Below are 23,765 nucleotides of genomic sequence, written 5' to 3'. Positions count from 1 at the left end.
TGTCAAAATAAAAGTCCCACTAAAATAAAAGCTTTATTCAACTGGATGCGTGAAATTAAAGACAGAAAAATATAACTACTGTATAAAAATTTTATATTCAAAAAGTAGCAATAATACTCATAATAACAATTATATAATATTAAATTGTTGTTTTATTATTATTATTTGTAAGCAATAGCACAAATGCAAGTGTTTTATCAGCATGTTGTGATTCAACCATAGCAGCCTTGTGCCACAGGTAATCAGATTTTGGTTTTTAATTAATGTTTTCATTAATACTGTGCAGCTCTGTTGTGCAGCATTTTATTTTACAAAAAATAAAACTGACATTTTCTTGAAAAAGTTTAAAGCTTACTTATAGATTTGATTAAACACCAGTTGATCATAACATTTAATTATAAAATTTAACATGGAATCCAGAAAAGTAAAAAGGGAAAACACATCATTTGTGTCTGTGAGGTTTATGCAGTTCTTTTAATCAAGTCATTTTCTGTGTAATTTCATCAAAAATATGAGGCTTTTTATTCGTTGATTATAGTATTGATTTAGTGTCAATACTGCGGTACCAGGGCTGGTATCGTACCGAAGCCAAAATGTAGGTATCGGAGCAACCCTGCTAGGGATGTTTTTAAAATGTGAATTTTAATTTTGGAGTTAAAATATTAAAGGTGCTGTAAGTGGCTTTTTTTTATTTTTTATTTTTTTTTTTTTTATTTAAGCGTCCTGAAGCTTTCACGTGACTGAGCTGTTGAATTAGCCACACCCCCTCAGTCCAAAACCCGCCCTCCAAAGATAATTTTGAGAGATTTTGTTCCTGTGGCTGTCAAATTAAACAGAGGCACAATAGTGTCCTCAACTGACAAACATTGAATGACATGAATCATAGCCTCAGTGATCCGCTTCAAATGAGAACGGACAAAATGATTGACAGGTCAAAAGCGTCAGTGTCTGCGGTCACATTTTTGTTTGCTGTTTACAAAGTCTACAGCTGTCACAGAGACTGGTGGGATATCTCAGGACATTTATTAATATCTTTTTGGGAGTAAGAAAAATTTTTGCATTCTTTTCCATGAAAAAATAGCTTGCATCACCTTTAAGAGAGCCTTAGAAAACAGTCAAAAAACACTGTGTTTATGCCACCCATTTAAAATACTTAATCTATTCCAACAGCCAAATCTGACACTATATTCTGATGAAAGGGGGTATTTATCTGTGACATGCTTGCCTTGCATTATGATCATTGTACATTAAACAACCCCCTTTTGTGAGTTAATCACTCGCAAATGCAACTAAATTTCACGCTATGTGACTTAAATATGTCAGTTATTAGAATTATCAGAATATAATGTGTATGTTTTTAATCGCCTAAAGGCATCATATATTTTATTGGTTACAATATGAAAAAGTAACTCCTACTGAAAAATCTACCTATTTGCTTACCTGACTGTCCAAGAGAATTGGCAATATCTCTCCAACTCTTCTTTTTCTCCACCCGGTTGTGGTACTGTTCAGAGGAAACATCAAATAGGCACTGGTGCTCCTGCCAATGTTCCACTAATTTTTCCTCCATTTCTTCAGTCCAATGAGACTTTCTTGATACTGCAGCCATGCTAGTTGATGTTCTGTTGCAGGTTCATCAGGACTCCTCCTACTGAAACTTCCCGTGCCCCGTTTCTTGCTCTCTCATTGGCTGTAGGTCAACGCTGCAGTTGTATTCAGTAAAAACACATTTCACATTGCGCGATTTGGAATCGCAGACAGGTCCAGATATTTAATATTCTAGATATCTCGCTGACATCGTCGACGCGTCAGCGATTCTCTCAGAATATCAGATAATTCATACATTGCGTTCGTCGCTCACGGGAGCGAGCTCCGATTTGCCTATGATTTCAGGCTTTTGTCGGCGATCTCCACAAAATTGTCAGCAAGTGAAAATCGGGCCTAAAATCGTGTAGTGTAAACTCTGCATAAAGCATCTGTTGGACGTCTGTTAGAAGGTAAATGTGTTGCAAAACTCGAGAGCGTGAAGATTTCAGTTCGAGTTAAAGTCAGTATTTATTATGCTAGTCAAAGTTTTCTTTTGCTTTGTTCCATGTATTGTGTGTCCAAAGACGAGAGCCACACACTCCATTTTAATTTCATGTGTCTTTTAATATCCCTTCAGTTATTTGCAGTCATTTGGTGATCAAAAAGGTAAATAGAAAATTTAATTCTAATAACACATTTCTCAGATGAGGTTAAAAGAACTGCTTCTCTCTCATTAATGTGCGCTGCGTTCATTCAGTAGTAAACACTTGCTCGGAACTGCTGCCGGTTAAAGAGATTAATATTATTTTAACTTCAGAAGAGACTATAAATATTAAAGAATTTAACAAATATGGTCTTGTAACATTTATGCAGCTGTACTTTTTTTTTTTTTTTTTTTTGCATAATAGTTTTGATATACTAGCACCTAAATTATTTATTTTTTAAATATAATTATTAAATAATTGTTGTGTAATTCTATGATCATTATTTGGTTTCAACCTACTAAATATTTTGTCAATAAATGTATGAAATTTCCAATAGTGACAACAGCTTGTATCATTATTAAAAATGCAATTTCAAGGCATATGAAGTGGTAGAATGTGAAATTTGTCATTTCTAAAAGAAAGTTGCATCAAAAAGTGCATTTTTCTCAGAGAGCACCCTCTCACTCATGAGAAAAGACAGAAAAGAGAAGCTTTCTCTGACAGATTTTAAGTATAAATTTACACTCACTGTCAGATAGTCCACCCCACTCAAAACAAGTTCCTTTTATTTTGCTCACACCAAGCAGTTGAGCCCTGTCCTCATTCATTTAGCAAATCATTTGTTCTTGTACGGTCTTCAACAAACATCCATCTTTCTCTCAAGCATTCTCTCCCCCCTACTCTTAACCATAAACACTTTGGGGAATGCTCTCCTTCTCTCTGTGTGACAAAGCTCGCCCCCTGTGGTGCTCTTGTTTCCTGACCTTGCCCTTTCTCTGTTGTCATCCCTTCTTGCCTCATTTTAGAGGCAAGCTCTTCAACTAGCTACCAGATGGTATTCAAATTAGAGCCCATGCATGGAAGCAGATTTTTTCCATGCTTTTGGGCTGAAGAGTGGGCGCGTTCAATCTGAAATGGTGACCCAGAGACCCCAGTGCTTCTCTTTCCACTGTCCGTGAAGGAATCCTGAGACCAGGGCTCGCCCCATGGGCTCCCTGGTCAGTGCAGCTTTCAGAACCTTGGTTTTGGAGACAAAAATAGACAAATATGGGGCCTATATTTTAATAAGGTAATTTTGAAAGTGTAACTAAACAACTGCTAACAACCTATTTGCAACGCTGAAACTTAATTGGGTTTCACCCCAGAACGATGAAAGGAGGGAAAAAAGTATAGAGCGCAACAGTGCCGTTCCACTTTTTTAGCTGTCTTGGTTCTGGATTTTTCCAAAGGGATTTCAGAAAACCCTTCAAAAGAGTTCTAACCCATGAACCAAACAAACCAGATCTGAGGTGAATCACAATATCATAAACTTTGATTTGAAGCATAAAAAGACTGCATACTTAACATCTTTAATGAGGAATGAACTACAATCCCATGAAGCATTGTGAATGATGTAATAAAATTAAAAACAAATGGAAAAATACAAAACAATTGATTTTAAAGCTGTTGATTATAGGTATAAAAACAATACATTTTAATTATATTGCAAAAGATTTAGATACAAATATACACTCAGTGAGTACTTTATTAGGTACACCTGTACACCTACTTATTCATGTGATTTATCTAATCAGCCGATAATGTGGCAACAGTGTAATGCATAAGAAGCTTCAGTTAATGTTAACATCAACCATCAGAATGGGTTAAAAAATGTGATTGCACTGATGACCGTGGCATGATTGTTGGTGCCAGATGGGCTTGTTTGAGTATTTCTGTAACTGCTGATCTCTTGGGATTTTCACACACAACAGTCTCTAGAATTGACTCAGAATGGTGCCAAAAAACAAAAAATATCCAGAGGGGCAGTTCTGTGGACAGAAACACCTTGTTGATGAGAGAGGTCAACAGAGAATGGCCAGACTGGTTCGAACTGACAAAGGCTATGGTAACTCAGATAACCGCTCTGTACAATTGTAGTGAGAAGAAAATCATCTCGGAATGCACAACATGTCGAACCTTGAGGTGAATGGGCTACAACAGCAGAAGAATAGGGCTGGGCAATATATCAAATATTCACGATATGTTCGCGATAATTTGGCTGATGATATAAAATTAAACAATATCATGAATATCCCAGTGATTTTAATGTGCTTTTTATTTGGCCATTAAGTTTCACAAAAAGCGCATCAGTAGACTAATTTTACTATCCTTCTGGGCAGCATAAATAATCAAAATAACACCAAAATGGCAATATGATAATTAAAAATTGCAATGGGCTGCAATAAAAGACAGAAAAACATGGTCTGTGTGCGCTTCAGAATGGATGACAGGCTGTTCTGTGCACTTGCGGGACTCATGCAGGTTTTTACCACTTTTAGAGTAGATCACATGAAATTTGAGCCATTTCAGAGCAAATACATAATTATCAAGATATATATTGAATATCGTCAATAGGCTGAAAAATATCGAGATACAGTTTTTGAAGCCATATCGCCCAGCCTTAGAGAAGCCCACGCCAGGTTCCACTTCTGTCAGCCAAGAACAGAAAGCTGAGGCTGTAGTGAGCCTTCATCTGTGTACCTCAGCAGAAATCGGGATTCATCAAACCAGGCTATGTTTTTACAGTCTTTAACTGTCTCAGCTTTCTGTTCTTGGCTGACAGAAGTGGAACCCGACATGGTCTTCTGCTGGTCTTCTATTAAGTGTGCAGCTCATGCAGACCATATTTGTTTATTTAAATCTCAGCCTTTTGTGGTTTGATCATAACACTAGGAGATATGACAATTTAAATTGGATTAATTGTGCATTTATACATTAATTTTATCCCAAATATGTAAAATTTCGTAAAATTGCATGTTTTATAGTTAATTCTGATTTTATGACTGGATTCTGCGATTCCGTTCGCGTTTTCCACACCGAGGAAACCATAAGGCCCTATGGGACAGCTATAAGTAATGCATTCCAGTGCAATTCTGCTTTGTGCTTCTGAAAGTGAGAAAAATTACACCGCACCTTTAACGGATATCCTGGACTTTAAAGTGTGCTATTATGTTTAATATTTTATACAGATTTTGAGCTGGATGGTAATCATAAATAGCTTGCTTTCAGTTAAGACATTTGATAACATACCAAGTGGCATGGCATCACACAAGAGCAAAATGTTTTAGTTCTCAGGCAATTTGATAACACTGTGGGAGTTTGAGTGTAATGTTGACATCATAATGCTGGGCGCTGTTTATGTTCTGCCTTCCTCTGTAGTTCTGATTACCAAAGAATGTTTATAATCTGGGGCTGAAGTCTCATGGGAACCATTGACTCAGCACCATGCTGCCTCTGTTCCTGTCATTATTTAGAGAAGACTGTCTGATACAGGTGAAAGCTTAACCACAGCACTCCTATTCATACCTCAGATTAAACACTTCTCTATACAGCGCATTACACTAATCTGCTGGTTTGTATGCATTCGCTTTTTGCATTATCTTGACAGTTTCTTTTCACTGCGCACACAGTTTCCTTTCTACAGTGAAGCTTTTCATCTCTCTCTCACTCATTTTGGCAGAAGATTAGAGCATGGTTTGGTAAAGAGTCTCTTTCAGTGCATCCTCTGACAGATGACCTATTGAAATCACTACAGAACTGTCTGCCTGTTGCCAGGGAAACACTAGCTCGTTTCTGCTTTTTATGCAGTCACGTGACTGGCTGTTGACGTCACCAGGGGAGAGATGCTGCTAGAGTTTGGTCCACTCTTGGCTGCTTAGAGCTTCGAAGAATCTTGAGGACTTGTTGAGTTAACACGGCTGGTCTTAGTCTCTGCTCGCTGTCTGTTACCACTGTTATTAGCATCGGGTAAAAAGAGCCAGGTTATGGACTATTGAAGGAAGCAGTTTGCAGGGGAAATAAAATAAACAAGAAAGAGGTAAGTCTTATTCCTTTTTTGATGGAATGAGGATTTTTGACTGTGCATCTGGGGCTCTTCAATTTATATACAAGTGTGTATATGATGGAAGAATTGGCTTGGCCAGAAGAGAAATGTCAGTGTGATTATTAGTGCACAGCTGTTGCAAGCTCTATCTCTTTCTTGCTCCCCCATTCTGCTGTTAGAGAGTGGCGAACCTAAAATAGGAGAGAGGATGCAGTTAATTGTGTTCCCTTTGGATCTTTCACTTGATTTACTCCCCTACTTTACTGAATAAGAAGCTGGCGATTAAGAAGATGGAATCAGCCTCTGCTATTTTCAGATATTTGCCATCTCCAAATAGATTTGTTTTTGCAGTTTGAATGTGATTAAATTGGAGGGAGATAGTCCACTATGCCTACACATAAATTATGCATCATATTGTCAAAGTGGAAACAGCCCCATCCTCATGGGAATGAAGGGGAGATGAGGGAACTTGTGGCTTAATCTCTTCACATTTTTACTCTCCTCTTTCTCCAACTTTTCATTTACACCTTCCCCCACATGTTCACTCCTTACTTAACTCCTGCATGTGGGAAAGCATGTGTGTGTGTGTGTGTGTGTGTGTGTGTGTGTGTATTAAGAATGCTGTCTCAGAGGAGATGCACTTTCACTGAATACCAGCAGGGCCGCATTAACGCACAGGCTTACCTGGGCTGAAGCCCCGAGGCCCCCAACTCTCGGAGGGGAGTTGACTCCCGTCAGCGTTCGCAGTCAGAGAGCTGGTAGGGCCTAGTGGATGGGTAAGCCCCAGGGCCTTACGGTACCTTAATGCGGAACACCAAAATAGCCCCAAATCCCCCTACCCCCCGTATATCTGGTGATTTATTGCTAAAGTCCCTTTAAGGCAAGCCAGATCATTTGGCAGCCATGTTTGTAAAGGCACAGTCACATTTAACTTTGCATGGCGAAATTCAGCACGTGGAAGTTTTTCGTGTGTGAAACCAGCAAAAAACTATTTGCCAAGCAGCCTCTTTTTAGTGCTACACTTTATGCTGAGAATGAAGTTAAAAAGAAACTCACCACTAAAATGATATCCTTGTCCATTGAGAATATTGTAGCTGTGTATGAAGCACCACTCACATAGAGGTCTTTGCCAAACCAAGCAACTTCCTTTTGGTTAACATGGTGAAGTCGCCTGTCAAAGTCCTCCAAACTTGAAATCCGCGAGGGCAAATTCTTCACCACTGAAAGTCCATCGCGTGGATTCCCATCGACTGTATTTGACCATACGAAGTTAAATGTGAATGCGTCTTCCCAACTCCAGGCTATTTTCTATGAATAAAAGTACAGCTCCTATCTTGGATGGGAAAAGACCAAAATCTTTGTCAAAATTACAAGCAACAGCAACAGTATCAAATTGTGTTGCTTTAGTTCAGATCACACTAAAAAACACTGTTTTTCACACACTTTTTAATACACTGACAAGCGATCGTTTAACTGACATATTCAGTGTTATGATTTCTCCCATGCATAAGTATACCAGTGACCCATCTCAATAGCTAATTTAACCTTCAGAAATCAAATTATATTTTTAGTCTTTTAGATATTTTTCATGAAACATGAGCAGAACAAATTTGCTTGTAAAGGGTCTTGCACACCAGACATGTCTAGAGGAAGACACCCAGCATCCTAAAATACAAATGCATTGTTTTCTATGAACATATACACACAGTTGGCAGCACCCAGCTAACACATTTTTCAATTACAGGTAAATTAAATTACATTAAATTTGACCTTAAGCATTATCAAGGGACATACATTATTGAGGTTAGCTTAGGCTAGAAGTTACTTTTTTCTCTCTCTCTTAATACACCAACCTGCAGATTCATCAACTTCACTTTTGTTCATTCTTGTAGAACTGCTTAAACATTTGTGTGTAACTTTTATCTGTATGGTGATTCAGTTTACTGTTTTGAAATGTTCTGCGCTTCTTGACCAGTGTGTGTTCATGAATTCATTCTTGCATAAATTGTCCCATTGAATTCATGGTTTTACAATGATTCACCTTCATGAATAAGGCTCAATGTGTGGCAACTATAAAGGACTATCTGAGGGACAGACCTGAAGTTACATGATGACAGGCTGGACTCCTGCTGCGAGACATTTTATTTGTTAGATGTTAGTAGGTCCCTGTAGCGCTATGGCAGTAATTCCTATATTCACTCATGCACACGCATGCTCACAGGGCTTACTGGTATTTCAGAAACGCATAGTACCAAAGACAAACACACTACTGCATTGGAGGCCTGCTGGCAGTGTGGATGAGAGACACTGCTGGCAGCTTGTTCTGCATGGCCCACGTGTGTGGGAGGAGATTATCCTCGTCACAACCAATGCTATTGTGTGTTATCAGGCTTGTCTGTTATTACAGCGTCTGTCTGCATGTGGGTTATGCCAGTGTGTAGGTGGTGCTTGTGTGTTGTGTATATCTATTAAACCGCTTAAAGACATAGAGTTCCAAATGAACATGATTTTGTCCATTATCAGTCCCTTAAGCATTTTTACATAATTTTCTTAACCATTATAACCAGCCTGATAAGCTCGTATTGATATAATATTTGTATTATTTCTTACTTTGAGTGTCCACAGCATTTATGTGAAGTGCTCAAAACTATGGCTGCACAATTATGATATAAAAAGAAAAATTATAATTGTCTGTTATTTACCCTGATATTGTTACCCCAATAATTTATTTTGATTACTAGAATTACATTTAAAATACACATTTTGCATAGGAAACATGGTATATTATTTATGAACAAAATTCATATATTCATTTATTGCTGCTCTATGCATTTATGTTTTACATCAGTAAATCAACATGGTCAGCTTCACATTAGTCCTCCTAGCGGCATGAAAAACAAAACTGTTATTACAATTTTCTATAAGTGACATGCAAAGTAACCTGACAGTACTAGAATGCTCCCATCCCATTTTATCTCTGTGCATTAGACTGCTTAAAACTCGCTCATTGGGACTGCTTGTTAGGGCTATAGACTAACTCTGTCGCCATTGCATACACGCGCACAATGGACATACAGTTGTGCTCAAAAGTTTGCATACCCTTGGAGAATTGGTAATATATGTAGCATTTTAAGGAAAACATGAGTGAGCAGGCAAAACACATTTCTTTTATTTCTTATGGGATTCATATTCAACTGTAGGTTATAACAGAATGGCACAATCATAAAACAAAACATGGCAACAAAGAAAAAAATGAAATGACCCCTGTTCAAAAGTCTGCATACCCTTAGTTCTTAATACTGTGTATTGCCCCCTTTAGCATCAATGACAGCGTGCAGTCCTTTATAATAGTTGGCTATGAGGCCCCAAATTCTTGCAGGTGGTATAGCTGCCCATTCTTCTTGGCAAAATGCCTCCAGGTCATGCAAAGTCTTTTGTCGTCTTGCATGAACCGCATGTGTGAGATCTTCCCAGAGTGGCTCGATGATATTAAGGTCAAGAGACTGTGATGGCCACTCCAGAACCTTCACCTTTTTCTGCTGTAACCACTGGAGGGTCAACTTGGCCTTGTGCTTAGGGTCATTGTCGTGCTGGAAAGCAGAAGAATGTCTTCTTGCAGAAGAATGCAAATTGTTTGCCAGTATTTTCTGATAACATGCTGCATTCATCTTGCCATCAATTTTCACAAGATTCCCCGTGCCTTTAGAGCTCAACCACCCCCCCCCCCCCATGCTTCACAGTGGGGATGGTATTCTTTTCACTATAGGCCTTGTTGACCCCTCTCCAAACATAGCACATATGGTTGTGACCATAAAGCTCTATTTTGGTCTCATCACTCCAAATTACAGTATGCCAGAAGCTGTGAGGCGTGTCAAGGTTTTGTCAGGCATATTGTAACCAGGCTTTTTTGTGGCATTGGCGCAGTAAAGGCTTCTTTCTGGCAACTCGACCACGCAGCTCATTTTTGTTCAAGTATCGTCATATTGTGCTCCTTGAAACAACCACACCATCTTTTTCCAGAGCAGCCTGTATTTCTCCTGAGGTTACCTGTGGGTTTTTCTTTGTATCCCGAACAATTCTTCTGGCAGTTGTGGCTGAAATCTTTCTTGGTCTACCTGACCTTGGCTTGGTATCAAGAGATCCCCGAATTTTCCATTTTTTAATAAGTGATTAAACAGTACTGACTGGCATTTTCAAGGCTTTGGATATCTTTTTATATCCTTTTCCATCTTTATAAAGTTCCATTACCGTATTACACAGGTCTTTTGACAGTTTTTTTCTGCTCCCCATGGTTCAGTATCTAGCCTGCTCAGTGCATCCACGTGAGAGCTAACAAACTCATTGACTCACTTTTAATTGCCATTGAAACCTGTGTGTGTCACCTTGTGTGTCTGTAACAAGGCCAAACATTCAAGGGTATGTAAACTTTTGATCAGGGCCATTTGTGTGATTTCTGTTACCATTATGATTTAAAAAGGAGCCAAACAACTATGTGATGATAAATGGTTTCATATTATCACTATCCTTAAATAAAAGACACACTTTTATTTTATTTTTTTAATTATTTTTTTATGATCAGTCATATTTTCAAAATCAATGCCAAAATTTCACAATTTCTGCCAGGGTATGCAAACTTTTTAGCACAAATATATCTGTGAATGCAACCACTGTGGAAAATAAATCCCTACATAAATAGACAGTTTTCACATAATTGGAGTATACCTAAATGGAACGCTGTAATTAACAGTTCTCACAATTATTGTAGTTGTGACAGCTGTAATTTTTATCTCAATTTACTTTTTCAATTAATTCTGCAGCCTTACTCAAAACCAAATAGCTACTTGCTATTCAGCAGGTGTTTTTCATCCAAAGTGCTTGCAGTGAGAGGTCTGCTTGGGCATTTAGCCTGAATTCAGCCCATAAACAAGACCCTGTGACCAAGAATTGAATATGGATTGGGCCAATAGAGCCACTGCCTCAGAGGCTTCTGACTGCTCACTATGGCTTGACACCCAAAAAACAAGCCACTGCAGATACAACACTGATATAGATATAATAGTGCTTGAATTTGTGCCAATAATGAGCCCTCCTCAGCACTAACAGTGGCTCTTGAACACCTTATTGCTGCTTTGATGTATTCTAGTCATGGTACATGGTTTCCTTACAAAGTGACATGTTATTTTCATTATAAGAAATTTATTTTTGTGTTTGAGAATTTATATCATGCAATTATGACTTTTTCTCATATTTGCTAAATTATTTCTTTTAGACATTAGTCTACATATGTGCATAAAGAGATGAATGTTACATTAAAATTAAGACTCGAGTATGTGGAATTAATTTTTAATTTATTACAAACCCAAACCCGACTCGAACAGTTACACATGAACAACTGAATCGGATCTGGCCTGAAACCCAACATGGCTTGGGTCAGGTAGCACCTATCTATTTGCTACGCACTTTAAAAGCGCTTATCCGAAAAAAGAAAGGGGAAGCACTGTGATGAGCTTTGTCATCAACATGTACTGATGAAGAATTTCTACTGTTTTAAATATGGCCAATTTTGTCCTTTGCTTACACATTGTGAAATAATATTCTTATGCAACTCTTACTACTCAAAAGTTGCTGCTTATTCAACTGAAATTAAAATGAGGGCAGTTAAAGACTCTTTAAAAAAAACTAGTTACAAGCTCATAGTTCATTCTTAAAATGTGAAATGATAGGAAAGGCATTGATGCCTACATCTGTAGGTGGCATGATGTTCAGTGCAACACCAGTGTGGATAAAGGCTTTTATCTGTGCTTTAAATTATTAGTTTGCATAACGAAGTACCTACATATGAGGGGGTTCTTTCTTGCGTTAAACCATGTAGCTAAATCAAAACATGAAAAACCAGCGTTACGTTTGCCGTTTTAATTACTTGATCAAAAGTTTTTGGTTATTTATCTTTACTTTTAGCCACTTACTGTAAAAATGTAAAGTTTCTCAGATAAATGAAAGGGTGTCTGGTGGATCTTCAGAGGGTTCTGCCCATGTGGCAGCTGAGGAACCCCAAATGGTGCCTCAAATATATTTTCATTTTTTCAGTGCCAAAACAATTGCTTTGAGTCAGATTACATTTTTAAAGGTGGAGTGTAATATAGTATGAAGTAAAAGAACTGCATGGGTATCATGAACTCTTTTGACTGTTCACCATTACTTTGACTGTGTGTGCAGCTCCATCCTTTTCATTATAGACTCTGGGCTGAAGTGAATATCAGATGAAAAAACAGAGCTGTGTGAATCACACTTGAATTTGGTCTCAGTTTGAAACAAATAAGAGTCAGTTTTTGCCCTGTTTCTGTCAGGCCCATTCTCCGCAGGGCACCTCATGTCAGAAAATATCCACCATGCTGAGAGCTGGACACAGCTGTTATGCTTTTGTTATGCTTTTGTGCATTGTACACTGCTTTTTACTTCTCATAATTTGTGTGCGTTTTTTGCAGGGATGTTTGAATGTAAAAATTGCGCAGAACTTTTAAGCCTGTGACTAGATATCTATATTTACTCTTTGAATTGTAAGATGGTATAAACTACAGAAAAACTAGGGCCGGTTGCATAAAACATTTTAGACTATAGGCTTACTAGTTAGTTGTCTTATCTTTTTCAGTCAGTTGCATAAAAACTTAAGACTTAATTTAAAGGGGACCTATTATGCAAAATTCACTTTTACATGGTGTTTGAACATAAATGTGAGTCAGCAGTGTGTGTACACAACCACCCTACAATGTTAAAAGTCCACCCACTCCTCTTTCTTATATTTCTTTTAATCTAAAACAGTGTCTCAAAATGACTGGTTTTCATATCCGCTCTAAAGTGACGGCACTTTAGAGCAGGCCACGCCCACGACTGGTGACAGACTCCACCCTATTATCATAGATCCTCCCCTGAGTGATCGACACACAGTCCGCCATTTTTTTCCCACGCTGAAGCAGCTACATTGGGAAGAATAATGTCTCAACTTCGTAAGCGTCATAAGTGTTCTGTTGTGAACATAAGAGTCTTCATGTACTCCCGGCATCAGAGCCACTGAAGACGCAGAGGCAAGTTTTGTTTTTGAAGCAAATGTGCCCCAAAACTTACCAAAAATCACGTATGTTTGTGCAGATCATTTTACACCGGACTGCTTTGTGAATATTCTGAAGATGTAAGTATTGCACTTTATATTTTATGAATGTTTGCAAATTGCCTTTCCGAATGTGCTTGTTAGCTGATTCCACGGCTAATGCAGCTAAAGTTACCATTGTCTCTGATTGTATTCACGGAGACCAGAGCTATGTCTTTATAACTTGTTTGCCTCTTCCGGAAAGGGGGCGGGGAGCAGCAGCTCATTTGCATTTAAAGAGACACACACGAAAACAGCATGTTTTTGATTCCACCCAAAAAGAGGCATTTACAACATGGTATAATAAATGATGCGTGGGGTATTTTGAGCTGAAACTTCACAGACACATTCTGGGGACACCTGAGACTTATATTACATCTTGTAAAAAGGGGCATAATAGGTCTCCTTTAAGACCAAAATGTAAGACAGCACACCCCTAAGCTAACTTTTGTTTACATTCTGTGTTGCCATGGAAAATAAAAACTGTCTGCTGAGCCAGTGGGGGCTTCAGATGAGTGCTGAAAGGGGCCCAAGTTGAGACTTTCTAGAAGACTTTGACTTCTACGATGGAAACATTTTTTTTTTTATTATTATTATTATTATTTGGGTTAAAATCACTAAATTTGTTCATTAGAATCAAATATTTTCAGCGAATTAAAACTGTATTGAGCCTCCAGTCAGCCATTTGTTTTAAGCTGTTCAGTGTCTGTCTTTTCCCACAATCCAATAGGAATTAAGCCCTATTCGGACGGCAATTGTTTCTTAGGGTGGCATCTGTAAAAGTACATTTTCATGGCTCCTCTGTGATACAAACTCATGCATTCAGATGACAATTAAATCACAGGGGACGAGCAAGACTTTGTGCTTGTTATATGGAAAAATCATCAATGAACAAACTGTGTCCTCTGTATTTGCGTTTTAAATATGTTTGGAATTACGCTAAAGTGAAAATATATTTTTTTTAAAGCATGAGGAAACCACGCTGCAAAGCACTGCGGACATTTACAGTGTACATTTTCACATACGGTGCAAGCCAAAATACTTGTGGAGAGCAATTAAACGAATCAAGAAACTGTAGGGACAATGTTTCGTCACCCGCATCACCTCAGGTGCGCCGTTTGCACGCTCACTCCTAAGCGCATGCAAGGATATATAGAAGCCACATATATCAAGGACAGTAAAGATTTGAGGAGCTATGGTAAAAATATGTTTTATCTATCAAAATGACGGACATCATTTGGAATTATCTCTCAGAGTTTAGAAAGCGGTGGTGGAAATTAAACTTAAATAAGATAAGCAACTTTCCTGGGACTACTCGACCCGTATAAACGAGTAGTCATGCAAGCCCTATGTATAAATGCCTTTAGTAATCGTTTCTACATTTAAAATGTGATATATTACAATTTTATTACATTGCTGCCATTATAATGGACCATTTCCAAAGTTTACGTGATCTGGCTTTCGTTTTTCTTTCTCTTCTACTAAAGAGTTCGCACTCACTGGGGTGGAGTGGCGAAGTAATTTTCTTATTGTGAATTATTTCAAAAATTTCTGTTACACAATCCTCCAACTTTCACAACTGTCCATTACCGCCAGAGCTGTTACCACACGCAGTGCAAAGGTACGGCACTTAGCAGTGGTCAAAAAGGATTTCCACAACATCTTTTGGATTATAAACTCAGAGATGTGGATTCAGATGGTAATTAAATTACCACACGACCTTGGTGTTTGTCAAAAACAATAGGTAATTTGGCTGGGAATTTTCTCACGGGAGGTGGGAGGAAAAACACAGACATTTCGGATTTGGATGGCAATAAAATCACTGACTACTTCCTGTAAATGCTGGAATTACCTCATGTCCCCATGTAAAATAATTGCCATCTGAATAGGGTTCAATTAAACTGTCTTACTAAAAACAACTGAGTTTGTGTTATTCAACCGCCTTTCTGTGGCATCTTTAGCTAGTCAGACTAATTGTTAGATGAAGTCTAAAGTTAATGGCTATGTTTATGCAACCAACCTTTAATTTCTATGATAAAATTGTAGCTTTTTAATGGTGTATCTCTGGTACTTCTCACATCAAATGCATCGCTGTTCTTAAAAATATCACTCTCAGAAAACTTGGAAAGGACAGTGTTGCTGTTCCTTCAGAGTTTGTGTTTATTGGAAGTGTTAATAGTCATTCTGTTGTTTCCTTGGCTCTCCTCTCTCTGTTTTTTTTTCTGTGCTATTGTTTATTTGCTGGCACAACAACACAACAGTCTGTTATTCTATTTGTCATTCTTGAGGCCAGTTCATTGGCTTCAGTTCCCTCCTTTCAAATTGTGGTCCCTCAATCTTTTTTTTTTCTTTTTTCTTCAAACTCAAAAACTGGCCTTGATCAATTATATAAATATCCATGGAAGGAAATGTAGCCAGTAGTGTTGTCAAAAGTACCGGTACTTCAGTACCAAGTCGATACTAAAACAAAAAAGATGGAGCAGTACCGGTAGTACCAAACACCAACTTAATTTGTCTGATTAACAGATGGCTGCTTACAAATGCTCACACGTTTATTTGAGCACGTGTTCTGTGACTCCTTTTGGACTAAAATGGACAATTAATCAAATTAAAAATGTCCTAGTGTGATTATTAAACTGCAAATGAATGCAATTTAAGTAAACACGTATACAGTCTACATGTACTACGCACTGCAAAGTGAATGTGTGATTGAAAACAACCCTATTTTATAAGCATCACAAGCTGTGCTTATTGTAGTAGATGACAGAATACATACTGTGATGTGAGCAGCGCCTACAAACAATACATTTATATAATTAAATCGCAGCATTTTGCACTTCAGTAATCACACTGGGTCATGCAACCAACTTATCCGGAAGTGTGAAAACTACCATCACAAACACAGAACCGGGAAAAACCTTTGTGTCAAAATAAAAAGTTTGACGCTTGAAATTTAAGAAATTGCGACAGTAATATAGTACTAGTGTTTAGTAAAATATATTTTATTATGTTTAACCTATATCTCAAAAGCAAGAGTGCTGTTGTACTGAATATACATTTTCATCAATGTTTTAATTTATAATGTGATATTCTGTTGTGGGGCACTTTATTTGACAAAAATAAGACCAATGTCATGTTTTAGATTATGTTGTGAGGATCTTTACTAAAGCACTTTTGCTTGAATGTTGAAAAGTAATTGTTCTATTTTCATTTGATTTAGGTTTGGATCCATTTGATTAAACACAATTTTAATGATGAAATTGAATTAAACTAAAACATGGAATTCAGGAAAAAACATTTAACTTGGATTTTGGGAGAAAATCAAATAGAATATTGAAAAAACAACTTTCACTATTTCATTGGATCCCACTTAAACTTGAAGCAATATTTTCTTAATTGAGAAACACGAAGGAAACGTTAAAAAAAAATGTTTTTAAGTAATTATTTCCTTTGAAATTTAAAATTGTAATAGGCTAAAGGAATGTGTTAAATTGTATATTACCTATTTTCTTTCTGTGGTATTGAAATTGGTGTCGAGAAATTTTACTGGTATCGGTACAGACTGAAATTTTGGTATTGTGACAACCTTACTGCACACAGCCGGTTTTAACAAGGAGCCTGGCTGCTAGTGTTGTCACAGTACCAACATTTCAGAAGTATGTACCAATACCAGTACTATTTCCCAACCGATACCACATTTGCAACTGAATACACTCCTTTAGATTATTTAAAAAGTTAGATAAAATCTGAGATACCAGTGTAGTTACTGGTGAATGTATCTAGGACACTCACCTACCTGTATGTCATAGTAAACATCTCTTGTTCAGAGGTTACAACTGTTTTCATGGCTTTGATTTGGTCTGATCTGGTCACAGCATTACAAAACATCTATGATGATCCCATCTGTATACCTGTATGAGCTGCTTTTAACTCATTAAGAATACATAGAAAGCAACTGGAGCATATTAATGTACAGTATATGACTAATATGTTTACATTCTAGTCTGGAGGTGTGAATAAAGTCTATGCTTCATAATCTTATGAAGTGTTGTTTATTGACTTGTTTTTTTGTTGTTTATTTGTATATAAACTTCAGATATTTAGGACTGTACCAGTACATTGACATTATAGTGCTTTTTATTTATTGAAATGTGTTACAGTTATGACATACCTTATACAGTCTGTTTGTTATGATTTAACATCATCCTATGTGCATTTACAGTTTAATTGTGTCCGACTCGATAACGTTATAAGAATAATCGACACGTGTACAGATAACTGACATGTCTGAGTAAATAAGCAAAAACCAACAAGTTTTTATTTATTTTTATTTCTCCCCAATTTGGAATGCCCAATTCCCTGTGCACTCTAGGTCCTCGTGGTGGCGTAGTGACTCGCCTCAATGCGGGTGGCTGAGGACAAATCTCAGTTGCCTCGACGTCCGAGAGCGTCAATCCATGCATCTTATCACATGGCTTGAGCGTGTTACTGCGGAGACCTAGCGCGTGTGGAGGCTTTACGCTATTCTCCATGGCATCCACGCACAACTCACCACATGCCGCCCCACTGAGAGCGAAAACCACATTATAGCGACCACGAAGAGGTTAACCCAACGTGACTCTACCCACCCTAGCAACCAGGCCAATTGGTTGCTTAGGAAACCTGACTGGAGTCACTCAGTATGCCCTGGATTCGAACTTGCGACTCCAGGTGTGGTAGTTAGCGTCTTTACTCGCTGAGCTACCAAGGCCCCCAACCAACAAGTGTTTTATCCCTGCTCTCCCTTTTAATCACTGCTTGACTTTGGCGAAATGAGGCGTTGTCACTTGAAAAATATAACTGTAAGCCGGCGCCACACTAGCAGACTCAAAGCATCTCTATTTTGGCCGAAGGTGTCACACATGCAGGCTGTTTTGCTGAGATCTCGCTCTCTTCAGTCAGTGGTATGACACACTTGCTTATTAAGAATGGTGGAGTGGTGACAAACCAACTCACCTCTGCTCGCTCTCTCTCTCTCTCTCTCTCTCTCTCTCTCTGATTCCCTGTCACGTGGAGCTCGCCGAAATTACAACAGGAGTACGTCGTAAGCATAAACAATTGTAAAAGAGTGATTTAAGAAGCAAATCTTGGAGTAACTTTACCTTGTAAAAGTATGTGTTTGTGCATGTATCCCCTCGAGGCTTGCTGTAGAACGCAAGTCTCTTGTCCATATGCAGCTTTCAGTGAGTAAAGAAGATACGTTCAATAAAAACAGAATGTTGTTCCTCCACTTTCTGATTTCATCTGTCATTTTAGTGTAGAAAAACACTTGGTGACAGAATCACTATGATTTACAATCAGCGTTTGTGTTGATATGCTGCTGAGTGCGATCGCAAATGAAAACATTCAGATCAGCTTGATGTCTTGTAAGGTAATTAGTAAAAAAGTTCCTTGGTCACTTGAAGAGAACACAAGAACCACACAACAGAACAGTTTATTTCTGTCATGTTGGTTTCTTTTTTCCCGTTGTTGGAACCATTAACTCAGCAGGGAGTCCCGACGATCAAGTGATTAATGACCTCCCGCTGGTAGACACTAATGCCCTCTCCATCTCTCACCTACTGGCTGGCGATTGTTACTGAAGTTCACACCTGAAAATTACTGGAAAATTCAGCTAGTGTGGCTACAGCTCATGTAAACAGCGGTATTACTTTTTCAAGATTTAGAAATAGAAAAAATGTCATCCCACAGCACAGCTGAATATACAGTAATGTGCAAAACTCTTATAGGCGCATTATATTTTTCACAAAAACATTTGCCTTAAATCTGTTATTTTATATATTCTGCTTTTATTGTATCAGTAGGAAATATCAGTTTTAGATTTCAACATTCCCAAAGAGAATTGAATAGAACAAGGAGCCCTACAACAGATGTAATGGCCCCCACAGAGCCTGGATCTCAACATCATTGAGTTAGTCTGGGATTGCAAGAAGCATCAGAAGCAATATTAGATGTTTATTGTATTACAGTTCAAATCATCTTACAGGACGGCGAAAGACGCTTTTGATAGGTCCCGGTTTCCATTTCTCTCCGTCTGTGAAACACATAGCTGAATGTCAAACCATACTTTACTTACAAGCCCTTTGGGTGTGTTAAAGTAGTTTAAACAGAGGCATAAAACTCTCAAAATGTAATTACGGAGGACAGCTGAGCAGGTGCATTTATATAGAATGGTGATCAAAACCGACTGGAACTACTTGTGCATCAAGAACGAGTCAAACCAAACTCTCAACATACAGTAAATGGATTTCGGTGCTCGGTGCCACTATACTACTCAATCACTGGTAAGTGAAATCTGAAAATTTACAAGCCAGTGACAAATTACAGACATTTTTAGTCTCAGCAGAAATCTGGTTGCCTGCAGCACATAGTAAAAGATTTATCTTGGAATTTTAAGAACGATATCGTGATCATTCAAATGAAGATCGTGATTAATCGGAAAATCTATATTCCAGAAGGTTGGAAAAGGGGATTATTTGCAAGTTCTCCATAGTTTAAAATTGCACTTTTGGTGTAAGTTTCCATAAGGAACAGTGCGACATGGCAAAAGAGTAAAGCAACAGCAGTGTGGCCATCAGAGATCAAGCTCTTTATTAGACGCTGTTCAACAAGAGCTTAATCAGATTCATTTATACACCATTAACAAATTACCACACAGAGCAAGGGCCTTATGGTTTTGAAGCTCTGCTTTCAAGTTGACGATTATGAATGATTGTGGCCATGAAACACTGCTTCAAGGGAGGAATAAAAGACATCATATCCACCCTACTTGACTACTTGCCTGTTTTTGTCTACCCCAACCATACAAATCCTAACTCAATCTTTATTTTTGGCTAACACAATGACATTTATATAGCAACTAAGATTTTACAGTTCTGCTTTGCTGTAAAAGTGGTGGGTTGAGGTTTAACATTGGCTTAGCAAGGATTTTGGAGAGCCAATTGAAATGGTGTTCGCTTATTTTTCTGTAAGAGGCAACTATGGGTAGTTAAAGCAAGAAATTCAGTAGAGGTGGAAAAACAAACTCAAACTGCAATTCTTGAGAAACTATTTTTAAGTTGTCTTTACTATTTTAAAATATAAAATCCATTTTTAATTTGATTAAAAAAAAAATTACATGTTTATCTTAATATGCTAATATAAAGATAGATATAGGAAGCTAAATTTGTGCTAAGTTCCAGACAAACCGGTTTTCTCTTTGAGAAGTTTCATTTTGTCCTTGAGTGCACCACTGCTGCAGCCATTAAAATGCTGATTGTGTTCAAATTCAACACATTTTTGTATTGTAACAGGTTGTAGTTATTTAGCCAATTTGTTTTTTTGAATATCTATTATTTACCCTTTTTATATTTATATTTACCCTGTTAACAAATGTCATGTCAGGCATTGTTCTTCTAATTGTTGTTCAATTAAAATTTCTTTATTGGAAATATAAAAGGGGTTAACTCTAGGGCTGAACGTTTAATGGAAATAAAATCTAAGTTGTGATATGACGAAATGTGATTGGCAAACCTAATCTACGATTTTAATAAAGATAGTCTGTATGTGCTGCTTGCTGCGCTTTACTGAATGTGTGCAGCTCTGTTCTCTGTAGTCTATTGCACGTGTGAGGCTAAGGTTAAATTTACAACGCTCTAGATTCACTAATTGCACATTTGTGTAATTAAAAATATGCATGGCCTCTAAAAGTTACTGTCCAAATTTAAAGTTACCTAATGACACTGGGTTTTTGTGGACAATTGTGGATTAGAGCATTATTCTGCATTAAAAGGCCATTGTCAACTCTACTACTTTCATTAGTGTACTGCCTAAATAAAAATATTGAATAGGGAGGTCTGTGGCAATTCCCAGCCCTAAAACTCAGTAGTTTTCATTTGAAGCACTACTTTGCACACTATCATTGCATATAAGTCGCATCTCTCCGCATGGCTGTAATCTAGATTGGATAAGGAAACCCATTTGGAGCACCAATTTTCCATCTAGAGATGCAAACATCTGTAGTCTCATTGATTTATTGTTTTCTCTCTGCTAATGAATGCTGCATGGAGTGTCTGTTTCCATAGCAACATGGCAAGAGGTCACAGATATTCATTATTGTACATGAAGACAGCATTGCTTACTGCATTGTAATTAAGCCCCAGTCGATCCTCTGTGTTTAAATTGAGGATCAATTTAATTAGGAGGGTTAATGTTGGATACGTAAAACATGCCTGTCAGTCATGACACCTCTTAGCCCAAAACCATTTCTCAGTACATGGTAGTAAATATAAAAAGAACTAATAAGTGGGGCTGGAAAACCTCATCTTGTGCTTTCCTTCTGTTTTTTTTCACTGAGTGTTTCAGTCTTCGTCCTCGATCAGATGGGAGAGTTTAGATGAGAACATTGAGACCAAACAAGAAGCCCTGGAGTTGTTGTTCTGTGTTTAGCACTAATGGCTTCTATCATTAGACTGAATGGCCAGGTTCCTGAGCAGACACACATTGATTAAATGGGGAATTTGGGTCTTGTCTGCTGTTATATATAGTTAAAGAACAAATTGGTTATTCCGAGTCCATACTCCTTTGAGTCCAGTCCACTTTTATCTCTTTTAATCTTTTGTTCTTGCACATTGTTCAATGTTTAAATGGCATAAAGTACAAAGATTATGAGTCAAACAAATGCCCGAGTTTTCCCAAGGGGGTTAATTCTGTATTTTCCAAAGCTAATATAAAAGAACATCCTTTTTTTTCCTGAGAATAAAATAACCTAAATCCTAAATAAAGCCTAAATAAAATTCTGATTATTTTGAGGTACATTTGCTGAATAATAAGGTCATTTCAGATTTCTACATAGCAGGTACAGTATAACAAATAAGTAACAAATTCTTGTAAAAGGCATGAAAAGAGGCAGAAATGCAATCTTATTTTTTTCTATCTAGTAAAAAGAAACCATTTATAGTTAATTATTCTATCTATAAACATCTTTATTTTATCTGTAAACAAACACAATATGGAATAACATATTTAATTCATTGATTTATTCTTTTATAAAATTCCATCGATTACAACAAATCTCAAGTGTAACATTTACTACACATTCTTATTAACAACCAGTCAGTCTGACTGAAATCTCACAAGCCTTAAATACAACATTACTTAACACAGTAACAGTGCTTATTTCATTCTGAGTTGGACATTACAAAAGTCATTACTTGCTCATCAGTAGGCTTAATACAGTAACCATTTTGATTGATTTATAAGTGTTTTTTGATTCACTAAAAAGAGACTGCTCAAAAGGGTCATTTGTAGTCGGTAATTGGACCACACTGGTCATGCTGTATGTTGTTGATTCACTAAAACAGAACTGGCTCATAAGAGTCATTTGTAGTCAGTAGTAATGTAGATTCAAAAGAACCATCTCATAAAAGTCTATCGTTCTTAAATCAAATTGTTTAGTGCTGTAGATTTAGTAGCCAGCCAGTGCTGCCTCTGAATTTTGCTGCAGGAAAAGCTGTCAGAGTGTTTTAATGCTATGTTCCATCCTCGTCAACAGAAAATTGCATGTTTGGATTAGTGGTCGATCGATATATCGTCGAGGCCGATAAATCGGCTGATATTCTGACTTTTTAATTATCGACGTTCACTGATAAATTTTCCAGTTTGGCCGATTTGTTTGTTTAGGTCACAGAATATCGCCTGCTTGCACGTGAAGCGACTGAGACATGTAAACAACCAGTCACGGTTCATTTTGTTGTTTGGTGTCATCATGTTACTACAATAATAGACTAGTGTCCAACACATTCTCATTTAAATGGTCCGCATATCAGAGCCGTGGCAGATGCGTTTGAGCTCATAATGTTAAATTGCTCGCCTGTTTCATTCTCCCTCTCTCTCCTCAACAGTTGAACTTGTAACTTTTAACTGTCTTCTCTATAAATAATATCATATACCATCTGCAAAAATATGCACATCTCATTTAAACAAATGTAATAAACAAACCTCACACAACTTCAGCAGATCCAGCATCCTGTGGAATGCTCATTTATTTACCTCTGAAGCATGTATTCTAATAGCCTCTCCTCAGCAGTTCCCTGTCACTTTCTTTTCTAATGAATACAACTTCTGTTATATTCTGTTTGCAAATATGCAGATATCTCATTCACAAACCTCACGAAAATCCAGTGTTTTCATCCGTCAATTGCTCATCTAATATATTCCTCTGAGGAGTGTATTCTATCAGCCAGAATCAAAACTTCAGGATCAAAAGTTCTTCATGACAGTCAGTGTGTGACAATCCAAGCAGGCGATCCAGGCCGTTTAGAAGACTGCTGCTCGCACCGAATCCGCAACTTCAAAGTAAAAGCACTTCGCATGTGCTATAAGTAAATGTCTTATTCACTATGTACTGTATGTAAAATTGGTTTGATTCTGTGTTTTTTGAGCAAATGCGATCGCTAACGTGGACATTCCCTCCATGGTTGCTGGACTACTGTGTGTACTGTTATTTCCT

The 23,765-nt window shown here is 37.5% G+C and overlaps 1 protein-coding gene across 2 annotated transcripts in view; it reads left to right on the top strand.

The window, feature by feature from the left end:
• Positions 1 to 23,765, top strand: part of LOC127453034 (neurocalcin-delta A-like) — a 71,799-nt gene that overhangs the window by 29,084 nt on the left and 18,950 nt on the right. Inside the window, exon 1 of one of the 2 annotated variants that reach the window (XM_051719029.1) lies at positions 5,924 to 6,087. The exons of the other annotated variant lie outside the window; for it this stretch is intronic. The gene's annotated coding sequence lies outside the window, so the exon portion shown is untranslated. Of the gene's footprint in view, positions 1 to 5,923; positions 6,088 to 23,765 lie in introns of those variants that run through there. 2 annotated transcript variants of the gene reach the window in all.

Source organism: Myxocyprinus asiaticus, chromosome 15 (assembly GCF_019703515.2).
Source record: "Myxocyprinus asiaticus isolate MX2 ecotype Aquarium Trade chromosome 15, UBuf_Myxa_2, whole genome shotgun sequence".
NCBI lineage: Eukaryota > Metazoa > Chordata > Actinopteri > Cypriniformes > Catostomidae > Myxocyprinus > Myxocyprinus asiaticus.
Note: the sequence above shows the minus strand (reverse complement) of the source record. Positions and strands in the feature narration are given on the sequence as shown.